Raw genomic sequence first — 14,370 nt, 5'->3', positions numbered from 1 at the left:
TTCGGGAGGTGATTTGTGACTTAGGAGTGTGATCGGAATGGGTTTTGGAGGTTCGGAGTAGAATTAAGCTTGAATTGGCGAAGTTGATATTTTGGCGATTTCCGGTTGGTAGGTGAGATTTTGATCTGAGGGTCGGAATGGAATTCCGAGAGGTGCAGTAGCTTCGTTGTGTCATTTGGGATGTGTGTGCAAAATTTCAGGTCATTCGGATGTGGTTTGTTTGGGTTTTTGATCGAAAGCGTATTTCGGAAGTTTTTAGAAAACTTAGGCTTGAATTCGATGTAAATTGGTGGATTTGATGTTGTTTGAGTTGTTTTGATGATTGGAACAAGTTTGAATGAGGTTATAGGGTGTGTTGGTACTTTTGGTTAAGGTCCCGAGTGCCTCAGGTGAGTTTCGGATGGTTGATCGGATCATTTGAAGTTGAAGAAAATTGCAGATTTTGGTCTTCAGCAGTTGCAGGCATTATACTCTTCACGTTCGCGAGAGGACCCTCGCGTTCGCGAAGAGTCGGCTGAGGAAGGTGGAAATTTAGCCTCCGCGTTCGCGAGGAAGTCTACGCGTTCGCGTAGGGCTGAGAGAAATGTGCATCGCGTTCGCAGTTGTGGTCTCGCGTTCGCATAGAAGGATTGAGCAGCTGGAGCTTCAGTGGAATTAAGCCATCGCGTTCGCGATGGAAGCGACGTGTCACGACACCAATCCCAGTCGTGATGGCGCCCAACACATTGCTAGGCAAGCCTGACCAATCATTAACCTCAACCCATTCCTTATAAAGTTCATTTCCAGTTAACGCAGTTTAAAAGCCAATTTAACATTTTAAAAGTCTGAAATAGTAAGTTAAGTATGCGGAAATCAAAAACATTTCTAATACACAGCCCAACGATCAGGTGTCACAAGTCAAAAGCCTCTATCACAGGTCTGAACAACCTAATACAGAAATGTCTAGAAATGCAAAAAAATAGTAAAATAGAAGGAGGAAATCGGGTCTGCGGACGCCATGCAGCTACCTCGATGTCTCCGGTGAAAGCTGATCAACGGGGGAACTCACACTCAGCCTCTGGAACACCTGAATCTGCACGCAAGGTGCGGGGAGTAATGTGAGTACTCCGACTCAGTGAGTAATAAATATAAATAATGACTGAAAGCATGAAAACACGTAAAGGCACAAAGCAGTTCTATATCAGCATTAAAAATCTCTTAAACAGTAACCCAACGAATAAGTCAAATGAAATCTCTTCAAATCCGGTATAACAGGTAATTTAACAGGTAATAACAAGTAGAAATCCGCCCCTCGGGCTCACACTCTGCACCTAGCCAATATAACTCTCATAATAACCGAAATCAGAATAATCGCTGCGGCGTGCAGCCCGATCCATATAAATAGTCGACTGCGCTCACTGGGGGTGTGCAGAATCCGGAGGGGCTCCTACAGCCCAAGCGCTATATTGCTGCGGCGCGCAGCCCGATCCACATAAAAATTGCTGCGGCGTGCAGCCCGATCCATAACATATATAATATCCTCACTGTTGGGTTCTCAGCCCCCTCTCAGTCATTTTACTCACAGCCTCTCGGGCACAATGAAATAAGTTAGGGATCTCAGCCCTCATGTTCCTCTCATTTAGAATTAACATTTATAACACCGGTTCACATCTTTTAAAAAAATAGAAGCATGACTGAGGATATGATTTTTAACAAGTAAAGTGAGAAAAATCAGTCAAAATACCCCCTAAGGGTTCTACAGGTCGGAACAAGGCCCCAAACGTGGCAACTAGCCCAAATCATAATGATAACAAATAAGTCTCAGTCAAATAAGTAGTAATTTCATCAATCGGGACCAAGTCACAATCCCCAACGGTGCTCTACCCCACGCTCACTATCCGGCGTGCAAGTCACCTCAATATAGCACTACGATGTGCAATCCGGGGTTTCAAACCCTCAGGACATCATTTAACATCATTACTCACCTCAAACCGGCTAAAGCTCTAGCTTGCTATGCCCTTGCCTCTCAAATCGGCCTCCTCGCGCGTCGAATCTGACCAAAACCACAACGAATACGTCACAATATTCCAAAGGAACAATACCCAATCGAAAACAATCGAAAAATATTAAAAATTCCGAATTTGGAAAAACCCGAGCCCCGGGCCCACTTCTCTAAACTTAGAGATTTTCACATCAACGGGTTTCCTATCTCGCCACGAGTCTATGCATATAAAGAACATCAAAATCGGAGTCCAAATGACCCCTCAAATCCCAATTTAAAATTTCAAAATCCCAAGCCCTTGTTCTTCCATTTTTGGCTAAATTTCCATAAATTTCTAGGTTGATTCCACAATATAATCACGTTTTTGATTCATAAAACTTACCTTCGATCAATCCTCTTCGAATCCCTCTTCAATTTCTCCCAAATAGCTCTCAAAATGCCCAACAATAGAGGAAAATATGACCTAGCTCGCGGAGGAAATGTTTTAAAAACTATTCTGCCCAGCTGTCAATTCCTTCTATGCGAATGCGAGGGCCTTCTCGCATTCGTGATGCACAATTAACTCTTAGCCCAAAATTACCCTTCGCGAACGCGTCTGAAGACCCGCGAACGCGAAGCTTCTGCTGCCCCAACTACGCGAACGCGAGCACTATGCCGCGAACGCGAAGAACAAAATACAAGGACCCTCAATTCCTCTTATGCGAACGCGAGATACTCCTTGCGAACGCGAAGCACACGGATATCACCCTCCGCGAATGTGATTGCCATTACGCGAACGCTAAGAGTAAAGGCCTGGCCTACCAAGGTCCTGCTACGCGAACGCGGCCCCAGGCTCGCGAACGCGAAGGCCAATTTAGGCCTGCACTGCTGCTGCAATTTTTGCATTTTTCTCCAAGTCCAAAACATCTCGTTAGCCATCCAAAATCACCCCGAGGCCCCCGGGATCTCAATCAAAAGCACCAACACATCCTAAAATATCATCCAAACTTGTTCCAATCATCAAAACACCTCAAACAACACCAAAACCATCAAATTACATCAAATTCAAGCCTAAGTTCTTCTAAAACTTCCCAAACACGCATTTGATCAAAAACCCAACCAAATCACCTCCGAATGACCTGAAATTTTACACACACATCCCAAATCACATAACGAAGCTACAACAACTCTCGGAATTCCATTCCGACCCTCAGATCAAAATTTCACCTATCAATCGGAATTCGCCAAAATACTAACTTCGCCAATTCAAGCCTAATTCTACACCGGACCTCCAAAACCACTTCCGATCACACTCCTAAGTCCCAAATCATCCCCCGAAGCTAACCGAACCATCGGAAATCATATCCGAGCCCTCTAACACATAAGTCAACATCCGGTTGACTTTTCCAAACTAAGCCTTCCTTAAAGAGACTAGATGTCTCATTTCTTACCAAAAACTTCTCCAGACCAACTCGATCACACGAGACACAGATAATGAAGCATAAAGAAGCAGAAAATGGGGGAAACGTGGCGGTAACTCATGAGACGACAGGTCGGGTCGTCACATCCTCCTCAACTTAAACAAACGCTCGTGCTCGAGCGAGTCAAGAAACATACCTGAAGCCTCAAACAGGTGGGGATATCTGCTCCGCATCTCCCGCTCGGTCTCCAAGGTAGCCTCCTCCACGGGCCGACCTCTCCACTGCATCTTCACTGAAGCTATATCCTTTGATCTCAACTTTCTAACTTGTCGCTCCAAAATAGCTGCTGGCTCTACACCACAGGTCAAATCACCCTCCAACTGAACCGTATTGAAATCCAGAACATGGGACAGGTCCCCAATATACTTCCGGGGCATAGAAACATGGAAAACTGGATGCACACTCAACAATCTAGGTGGCAAGGCAAGCTCATAAGCCACTTCCCCAATCCTCCGAAGTACCTCAAAAGGCTCAATGAATCGCGAACTCAACTTTTCTTTCTTTCCGAATCTCATAACACCCTTCGTGGGCGAAACCTTCAACAGGACCTTCTCACCAACCATGTAAGATACATCTCGAACCTTCCGGTCCCCATAGCTCTTCTACCTCGACTGCGCCATACGAAGTCTCTCCTGAATTACCTTCACTTTATCCAAAGCATCCTGAACTAAATCTGTCCCAATAGCCTAGCCTCGCAGGGTTCGAACCAACCAATTGGGGATCTACACCGTCTCCCATACAAAGCCTCATACGGTGCCATCTGAATGCTGGACTAATAGTTGTTGTTGTAGGCAAACTCTACAAGCGGTAGAAACTAATCCTATGACCCTCCGAAATCAATAACACAGGCGCGTAGCATATTCTCCAATATCTGAATGGTGCGCTCGGACTGCCCGTCCGTCTGAGGGTGAAAAGTTGTGCTCAACTGCACCTGAGTGCCCAACTCTCGCTGAACCGACTTCCAAAACTGGGAAGTAAATTGAGTGCCCCGATCTGATATGATGGAAACCGGGACACCATGCAACCAAACAATCTCCCGAATATATAACTCTGCCAGCCGCTCTGAAGAATAAGTAGTACAGATAAGAATGAAGTGTGCAGACTTGGTCAGCCTGTCTACAATCACCCAAATAGCATCGAACTTCTTCAAAGTCCGTGGGAGTCCGGTAACAAAATCCATAGTGATCCTCTCCCACTTCCACTCGGGAATAACCATCTGCTGATGCAAGCCACCCGGTCTTTGATGCTCATATTTCACCTGCTGGCAATTGAGGCACCGAGCTACAAACTCCAGAATATCTTTCTTCATCCTCCGCCACTAATAGTGCTGTCTAAGATCCTGATCCATCTTTGCGACACCCGGATGAATGGAATACCGCGAGCTGTGGGCCTCCTCCAATATCAACTCCCGAAGCCGATCCACATCGGGCACGCAAAGCTGGCCCTGCATACTCAACACACCATCATCACCATTGGTCACGTCTCTGGTATCATCATGCTGAACCCTATCCTTAAGGACAAGCAAATGCGGATCATCATAATGGTGCTCTCTGATGTGGTCATATAAAGAAGACCGAGAAACCACACAAGCCAACACCCGACTGGGCTCCAAAATATCTAATCTCTCAAACCGATTGGCCAAGGCCTGAACATCAACTGCAAATGGCCTCTCCTCAACTGGAATATACGCCAAGCTCCCCATACTCACTGCCTTTCGGCTCAAAGCATCGGCCACTACATTGGCCTTTCCCGGATGATACAAAATAGTAATATCATAATCCTTATGCAACTCTAGCCACCTCCGCCGCCTCAAATTAAGGTCCCTTTGCTTGAACAAATGCTGAAGACTGCGATGATCAGTGAATACCTCACAAGATACGCCATACAAGTAATGCCTCCAAATCTTCAATGCATGAACTATAGCAGCCAACTCCAAATCATGAACAAGGTAGTTCTTCTTATGAGGCTTCAACTGACGAGAAGCATAAACAATAACCCTACCCTCCTGTATCAATACACAACCAATCCCAACTCTCGAAGCATCACAATACACGGTATATGAACCCGAAGCTGATGGCAACAGCAACACTGGAGCTGTGGTCAAAGCTGTCTTGAGCTTCTGAAAGCTCTCCTCACATTCGTCCGATCATACAAATAGAGCACCCTTTTGAGTCAACTTGGTCAAGGGCGATGCAATGGATGAGAATCCCTGAACAAACCGGCGGTAATAGCCTGCCAACCTAAGAAAGCTACGAATCTCTGTGGCTGAGGACGATCTAGGCCAACTCTGAACCGCCTCTATCTTCTTCGGATCAACCTGAATACCCTCGCTGGACACCACGTGTCCCAAGAAAGCCACTGAACCGAGCCAAAGCTCACACTTGGAGAACTTTGCATAAAGTTTCTCCTCCCTCAACCTCTGCAATACAACTCGCAAATGCTCCGTGTGCTCCTCCTGACTACGCGAATACACCAGAATATCATCAATGAAAACAATAACGAACGAATCCAGGTAAGGCCGAAATACACTGTTCATTAAATGCATGAACGCAGCTGGGACATTGGTCAGCCCAAAAGACATAACAAGAAACTCATATTGACCATATCTAGTCCTGAAAGTAGTCTTAAGAATATCTGAATCCCTGATCAGCAACTAGTGATAGCCCGAACGGAGATCAATTTTGGAGAACACCCTCGCTCCCTGAAGCTGGTCAAATAAATCATCAATGCGAGGTAGGAGGTACTTGTTCTTAACCGTTACCTTGTTCAATTGCCTATAATCGATGCACATTCTCATCGTGCCATTCTTCTTCTTTACAAACAGAACTAGTGCACCCCAAGGTGACACATTAGGCCGAATGAACCCCTTATCTAGGAGCTCCTAAAGTTGCTCCTTTAATTCTTTCAACTCTGCTGGTGCCATACAATATGGCGGAATAGAGATAAGCTGAGTGCTCGGCACCAGGTCAATACCAAAATCAATATCCCTTTCCGGTGACATGCCCAGCAGGTCTGCAAGTCGCCAGAGATGTCACACCTCTTTTTTTAAAACAAACCCACTAAACCCTCTTAAATTAATAAAAAGATTTAGTAAAGCTCGAAAAGGTTTTTTTAATGTTGAAAGTGACAAAAGATAGTGTTCAAAAGGAAATAACTCAGAGTCGCCACCTGACATTTGATTTCGGTGTGTCAGGTCTCCGCTTTTCCAAAAATAATTCTTTTCCTTTCAAACACTTGAGACTCCAAAGCTAAGTCTGCACCGGAGGTTTGGGTAAGGGAGTTCATTTGACTCGGGGAGAAGGTGTTAGGCATTCCCCGAGTCCCGTGAAAGTCACGATTGCGTACTCGATTTAGTTGGCTTTTAGAATATTCGAATTGAGACAAAAACAAACACAAAAAAGAAAAACAAACACAGAAGAGGTTCAAAGTCGTTCCCACCTAAAAAAATAAAATAAAACTAAAACTAAAAAAATATTACAAGTTTCACTTTAGGCCTCCAAATACAAGTACTGCGGGGCATTCCCCGAATAAAATATATACAAATCCCTCGGGGCATCCCCCGGATAAATTTAACTAAGGGAACGACCTTTCGCCTCGATACTAATAAAATCCTTAAGTTTGCCTACCCAAGTGTGGTCGGCCTAAACATGCCGCTAGCGATCAAAGAAATAAAATAAATAAAAGAAAACTAAATAAAATAACTCATAGCATGATCTTTAGTCTTTTTAGTTCAACCCCCCTGGCCCAATACAGGCAACTCCTGCGAGTTAAATAAAATAGGGCATCCAAAGCACACAGACAAGAAAAAATGGATAAACATCTAAGCACACGAAACTAACAAGCAAACTAGTAAGGGAAAAAAAAAGACAAATAACAACAGGCAACAACATAAGGTGAGGTGGATTTCAAATATGATATGACCTGCTGTTACTCCTAATGACCTCGCCCTTCTTTTGATCACTTAATCTCTTGATCCAATATCCTACTTTGGATTAAATTTCCATAACTGCTTGAATACACTAAATGGTAGTAATAACACATGCTCCAATTGAAAGCTCACGTCACTTTCTACTAATCCAATGCACACTAGAGAAGTACAAACCCAACACTTGAATTAGATCAAACTATATGATAAACTCATGTATCACTGGAGCCACAATTTTGTTAGGGAATAAAAGGAATCGGACTAAAACACACACGACCCATCGTTTAACTATCTCGATAGAACGTTGCACCAACTCTAAAAGGAAATAACTATTAATCTCATTCTTTACGAGAGTGGAATAGGGAATATTCAACATAAGACTCAAATTCACAGATGCCTAGACACGCTTAAGCTATGAGTTTCAATTCTATTAGTTATGACTAATAACAAGTTCAGCAACAAGACTACTGAGAATGGGATCAAACTTGACTGACATAGGAACTTGAACAACAAACTGACTTTTTAAAGCAACTACCAAACTAGCAGATTACCATGTTGGAGGCAACATCAATTCGAGTTAGGTCGCGAACCAATGGTTACACTTCATCAAACTTTCATTTTATCCTCGAACTCAAACGAGACTCCCTAACTGATTCTTGGATTTGAAAGTTAGTCATTTAAACACATAGAATTCTTATCTAAGCGACTAACAGCCTACATGAAACTGAAATGCCGATACCAATCTCCTACGGGCCTTTTGACACAAGAATCCAAACGCTAGGTGTTCTGTACATTCACAAATCGGATGCCAACTCGAGAAAACAGAGGACAGAACCAAACGAGCCAAAACGACTAAGGACGCCAACAGATTTAAGTCAAGAAAAGAAGGCTATCATATGCAATTATCAGTTAATTATGGAGGAAGAGTAGGGCGGGAGGGTATACAGATTCAAACCAAATTGCGACATAAGAGAAAACATTATAGAATGATGAACTAAGCTAGCACAAACTACTGGGATTGACTCGATTAAGATTCAAGGATTTGTATAATTTTTAGAAAACAAGGGAAACTAACCAAGCCAATAACAGACAGAGAATCATCAAAAAATAGTTTCAGAAACTCATTTCAACATGTAAACACAGCCAAACCAAGCAGAAATATTCTAGAAAATGGCAAGCAACGATATAACGATCGCGCACTCTCATTAATAGTCGCAAAACAATCTGAGCTTCGTTTGTTATTCTCAGAGTAACAGTAGATCAAGCAACCAATCATATCCGGCTCCCATCTTATTTTTAATCAAGCAACAAAGACAGAGTGAGAAAAGAGGAGATTGAACCTGTTTGATCGAGGCTTTGATTAATTTCGTTTGTAAGCAATTACAAGCTAAACTTTCCGATGAAGTTTTGAAATGAAGAAGCAACGCAGCCGCAGGTGGATAGGAACCGAACCAGCAACTAAGAACTCGAACGGCAACCTTGACTTCGCCTCAATCAATCTCCATCTCAAAACAGCAAAAACCAGAAGAAGAAACTAAAAATATTTTTTGGAAATTTTCTGATTTTTTCGAAATGAAACAAGGACTCGAACAAAAATGAAACTCGAACTATTTTTGTATTTTTGTTTTTTCTGGAATGCTAATTACACGTGAAAACAGAAGAATCTGAGAAGAAAGCCAAAAACCCTAGTTTTTTCGAAATTTTCCTCCAGATTTCTCTCAAATTTTCTGTCTCCCCCCCCCCCCCCCCATCGCCACTCTGAAAAATCGACCCTCCATATATAGCAGACCTAGAAGCTTCCTCTTGTTCTCCAAGAAATCTCGTATGGGGACCTCAAAAAAAATCGAAAAATCTTCAACTAAAAATCCGAAAAAGAAGAAACAACCAAGAAAAATCAGATTTTATGTCTTTTAATGGCAATAAAAGACAGATGGAGGGGGTAGATCGATATTAAAAGCGGTTTTGTTAGATAGGTTTAGGGTTTGGTTCATTAGGGTTATATTTGGGGTGTGGGGGAAATAATCTCTTAAACTGTGTTTTAAAAGGCAGAATTGGGACTCGCCCGGAACTCACCCCGGGGCGGAGCACTCGTAAAACGCCCCTGGGCTTATGTGTGGAGCTTAGTTCCGTGAGACTTACGCCTCGGCCATCGGGGCTTACGCCCCGAACACGCCCAACGCCTAGTGTACTGGGCTCGCCTAATAGAACTGCATGTAACTAACCTTGTAAATCCTCAAATTTTATTAATAAATCGTTTACTATTCAAAATTACTTTTTTCTTAATCATAAATTATTAAATTTATATCATAATTAAAATAAAATTATTGCACGTTATCCACTAAGACTGCTATGATAGTTAATTTTAAATAAATCTTTCATTTAAAAATTATTTATTTATTAACTTTTGTCATGTTTTTACTATATAATAGTCCATAAATTTTTTATAATTATTTTTCTAAATATATTTTTTTCATGTTTACGAGATACAATACTTATTAATTTAATAGCTCAATATTAGCTAGTAACTATTTACAAATAATTAGTTATCATGAAATTGTATGGTGAATTATGTGTCACTTTATTAACTTGTTGAAACTTAAAAATAAATGATGCTGGAGAATCATATTTAAATTGTGAATTATCTTTTTATATAAATTCTCTTTCAAATAGAAAGCATATTAAATAAAAGGAGTATTTTAAGAAAAATATTAAATTATAATATCGAAATTCTTTCAAGATTCATTACTCCTTAAGAGATACATATAAGATTTCGTATCGAATACATTACTTTTGATGTTTGAGTTGTAACGGCGTTGCAGCTAATTTGCATATTATGATATTTGTCATACTTTTCTTATTATTCATAGTTGAATTATAATTTATAAATATTTTAAATAGATTATTTGTTATAATTTTGTGATTTAATGTAATTTTTATAATTATTTTATATTTTATACTATCTTAAAATTCTTGAAATTACCAAAATTTAAAGATCCGTGGGACTTACGCCCCATGTCTCAGGGCTTACGCCTCGCCTCGTCAGAGGTAAAACGTCTCGCCTCACGCCCGCGCCTTTTAAAACATTGCTCGTAAATAGGATTAAAAGGAATGAATGGCTGAGATTAAACATTAAAACGGGGCGGGTTCTGGGTCGATCCGGACTGAGTAAGGGGTCAGCTGGGTCTTGGCACTGTTGGCCTCAGGTTTTGCCCAATTTGGTCTTTTTTAAGACAAGACTAGCCCTAAAATTCATTCTTCTTTTTTCTTTCCTTTCATTTTTCATTTTTTCATTTTTTTTTAAAACAAAAGAATAACAAAATACTAATTAATTTTAACTTAAACTAAACCTATATTAAAAGTGAAGTTTATATATATATATATATATATATATATATATAATATATATATATATATATATATATATATATATAATATATATATATATATTATTATTATTATTATTATTATTATTTTTCCAAAGATTATGTTAAACTAAAAATAGCAAAGATAGCAAAATTAGAATAACGTCACTATAAGAAAGACTAGTGATATTCAATTGTATTACAATATAAAAATATTTGTATAACATGAGAAATATTATAAAAGTGAAACTATTTTTGTGTTTTTTAATTTTATAATAAAAATAATGTAAAAGAGTCAAAATTAGTTAAAAAGATTATATTAGACCTAAACTAAGTATTTATGTGCTAAAATATGTAAAATCTTGGGGAGGGTCAAAAATCACATGTCTACAGGAGCATTGGCTCAAGTTATATTAAAATTGTGAAAGCATATGAGATGACTGAACTCTTTGGAGCATTGACTTAAGTGGTAAAGTGAGTTATGAAACAAAAGTGAAAGAAAGAGAAAGATGATTAAATTGTTCCCTTGACGGGATATTGATGCTTGTTGATTATTTCCCTTGCCGGGATGCTGAGATTATTGATGTTGTACCCTTGCCGGGTTTTAATTATTTAAATTGTGTTCCCTTGCCGGGATTTCTATTATTATTCTGTTTATTCCCTTGCCCCTTGTTTCTGATTGTTGTTTGGGTGAGGAAGAGTGTTAAAGCACGAAGGGTGATGCCGTGCATTATTTGTTTATTGTGAGCAAAGAGAGTAAAAGCACGAAGGGTGATGCCGTGCCGCACGATGTACCATTCTGTACCGATTCTATTGACTATATGTGAGGAAAGAGAGTAAAAGCACGATGGGTGATGCCGTGCACGTTTCATTATATCATTGCTTGGTGAGGACGAGAGTAAAAGCACGAAGGGTGATGCCGTGAACTTGTTGATTTCTGATTCTTTATTGCCGTGTGAGTTATATTGCTTCTTCCGTTACATGATGACTTTTAATCATAGTTGCTATTTTTCCCCACAGCATGCTCCCCCTCCCACGTTGTTTGGTTATCTTTGTATCTCTGTTCCGCCGTATATACATATGTAAATGCACAGGTTTATGTGGTAGTATGGTCTAGCCTCGTCACTACTTCGCCGGGGTTAGGCTAGGCACTTACCAGCACATGGGGTCAGTTGTGCTGATGCTACACTCTGTGCTCTTTTGCACAGATCTAGGTACCGGACAGCAGCAGTAGCTCGGGAGTCAGCCTTCAGTCCACCGAGACACCGAGGTAGCCTTGCAGGCGTCCGCAGGCCCGGCGTCTCCTCTATCTTATATTTCAGTCTGTTATCTCATGTTTTCGAGACAAACAGTGTTATTTTTCTTTCAAACGATTGTATTTAGTACTCTTAGTAGTCCGTGGATATTGTGACACCAGTTATTGGGTAGAGGCATATGATGATTTCCGCATTAGTGTTCGTTTATTTAATTTAAGTCTTCCGCTTTAATTTTATATTTCCACTGTTATTCAAATATTTAACGCTTGTTGTTATGATTGGTAAAAAGAATTTAAAATAAAAGATTTAGGAGTTTATGATTTGTGGCTTGCCTAGCTTCTACGAGTAAGCGCTATCACGACCCCCGAGGGTGGGAAATCCGGGTCGTGACACCAAAGCTCACCCGAGCTCTCGGGGCTCCAAACCAAATATGCACACTAACCTAAAAATATCATACGGACTTGCTCGCGCGATCAAATCGCCAAAATAACACCTCGAACTACAATTTTAGCATCAAAATGAAAGAAAAATCTTAAGAACTCTTAAGTTTCAAATTTCACAACCGAGGGTCCGATTCACGTCATATGAAGTCCGTTTCTTACCAAATTTTTCTAAAGGCAAAATTAGCATTTTTATCAAATTTTCACATAAAAGCGTTCCGAATATATGCCCGAAATGTGCACGCAAATCGAGGCAAGATAAAAGGAGGTTTTTAAGACCTCAGAACAGAGAATTGACTTGTAAATCAAGTTATGACCTTTTGGATCATCACATCCTCCACCTCTAAAGCAACCGTTCGTCCTTGAACGGACATAGAAAAGAAGTACCTGAGTCGGAGAAAATATGGGGATATCGACTCTGCATATCGGACTCGGACTCCCAGGTAGCTGCCTCGGCAGGCTGACCTCTCCACTAAACACGAACTGAAGGGAACTTCTTCGATCTCAACTAACGAACCTGCCGGTCTAAAATAGCTACCGGCTCCTCCTCATAGATCAAGTCCTTGTCCAACTGGACAGTGCTGAAGTCTAACATGTGGGATGGATCGCCGTGATACTTCTGAAGCATGGACACATGAAACACTGAGTGCACAGGTGATAAACTCGGCGGTAATGCAAGTCTGTGAGCCACTTCTCCCACTCGATCAAGAATCTCAAAAGGACCAATGAACCTCGGGCTTAGCTTGCCCTTCTTCCCAAATCTCATCACGTCCTTCATGGGCGACACCCGGAGCAACACTCGCGCTCCGACCATAAATGCCACATCACAAACCTTGCTGTCGGCATAACTCTTCTGCCTGGACTGAGATGTACGAAGCCTATCCTGAATGATCTTCACCTTATCCAAGGCATCCTGAACTAGATCTGTACCCAACAATCGAGCCTCTCCTGGGTTAAACCACCCAACCGGCGACCGACACCGCCTACATATAATGCCTCATAGGGGGCCATCTGAATGCGCCACTGGTAGCTGTTATTGTAGGCAAACTCTGCTAATGGCAAGAACTGATCCCAAGAACCTCCAAAGTCAATAACACATGCTCGGAGCACATCCTCCAAAATCTGAATAGTATGCTCGGACTGTCCGTCCGTCTGAGGATGAAATGTTGTGCTCAACTCGACCCGAGTACACAACTCACGCTGAACTGCCCTCCGAAAATGCGAGGTAAACTGCGTACCCCGGTCAGAAATGATAGACACAGGCACGCCATGAAGACGTACAATCTCCCGGATATAGATCTCAGCCAACTGCTTCGAGGAATAGGAAACTGTCACAGGAATGAAATGCGCTGACTTGGTCAGCCTATCAACAATAACCCATACTGCATCGAACTTCCTCTAAGTCCGTGGGAGTCTAACAACGAAGTCCATAGTGATACGCTCCCACTTCCACTCGGGAATCTCAATCTTTTGGAACAAACCACCAGGTCTCTGATGCTTGTACTTTACCTGCTGACAATTCAAACACTGAGCTACATAGGCAACAATGTCCTTCTTCATTCTCCTCCACCAATAATGCTGCCACAAGTCCTGATAAATCTTAGCGGCGCCGGGTAAATAGAATACCGGGAACTATGGGCCTCCTCTAGTATTAACTCATGAAGTCCATCCACATTAGGCACACAAATACGACCCCGCATCCTCAAAACTCCATCATCTCCAACTGTAACCTGCTTGGCACCTCCGTGCCGCACTATATCTCTAAGGACAAGCAAATGAGGCTCATCATACTGCCGATCACGGATACGCTCAAATAATGAAGAACGAGCGACTGTGCAAGCAAGCACACGGCTAGGCTCAGAAACATCCAACCTCACGAACTGATTGGCTAAAGCTTGAACATCCAAAGCAAGCAGCCTCTCACCGACTGGAATATACGCAAGGCT

General features: G+C 41.6%; 1 long non-coding RNA gene across 1 annotated transcript; it reads right to left on the bottom strand.

The window, feature by feature from the left end:
* Nucleotides 808-9,099, bottom strand: LOC109227014. Its single transcript, XR_002068210.1, has 2 exons — nucleotides 8,707-9,099; nucleotides 808-1,072 (listed from the first exon to the last, which is right to left on the bottom strand). It is a non-coding gene; the product is annotated as an uncharacterized LOC109227014 (long non-coding RNA).

This window comes from Nicotiana attenuata, chromosome 6, assembly GCF_001879085.1.
Source record: "Nicotiana attenuata strain UT chromosome 6, NIATTr2, whole genome shotgun sequence".
Taxonomy (NCBI): domain Eukaryota; kingdom Viridiplantae; phylum Streptophyta; class Magnoliopsida; order Solanales; family Solanaceae; genus Nicotiana; species Nicotiana attenuata.
This window is presented reverse-complemented; position numbering and strand designations above follow the sequence as displayed.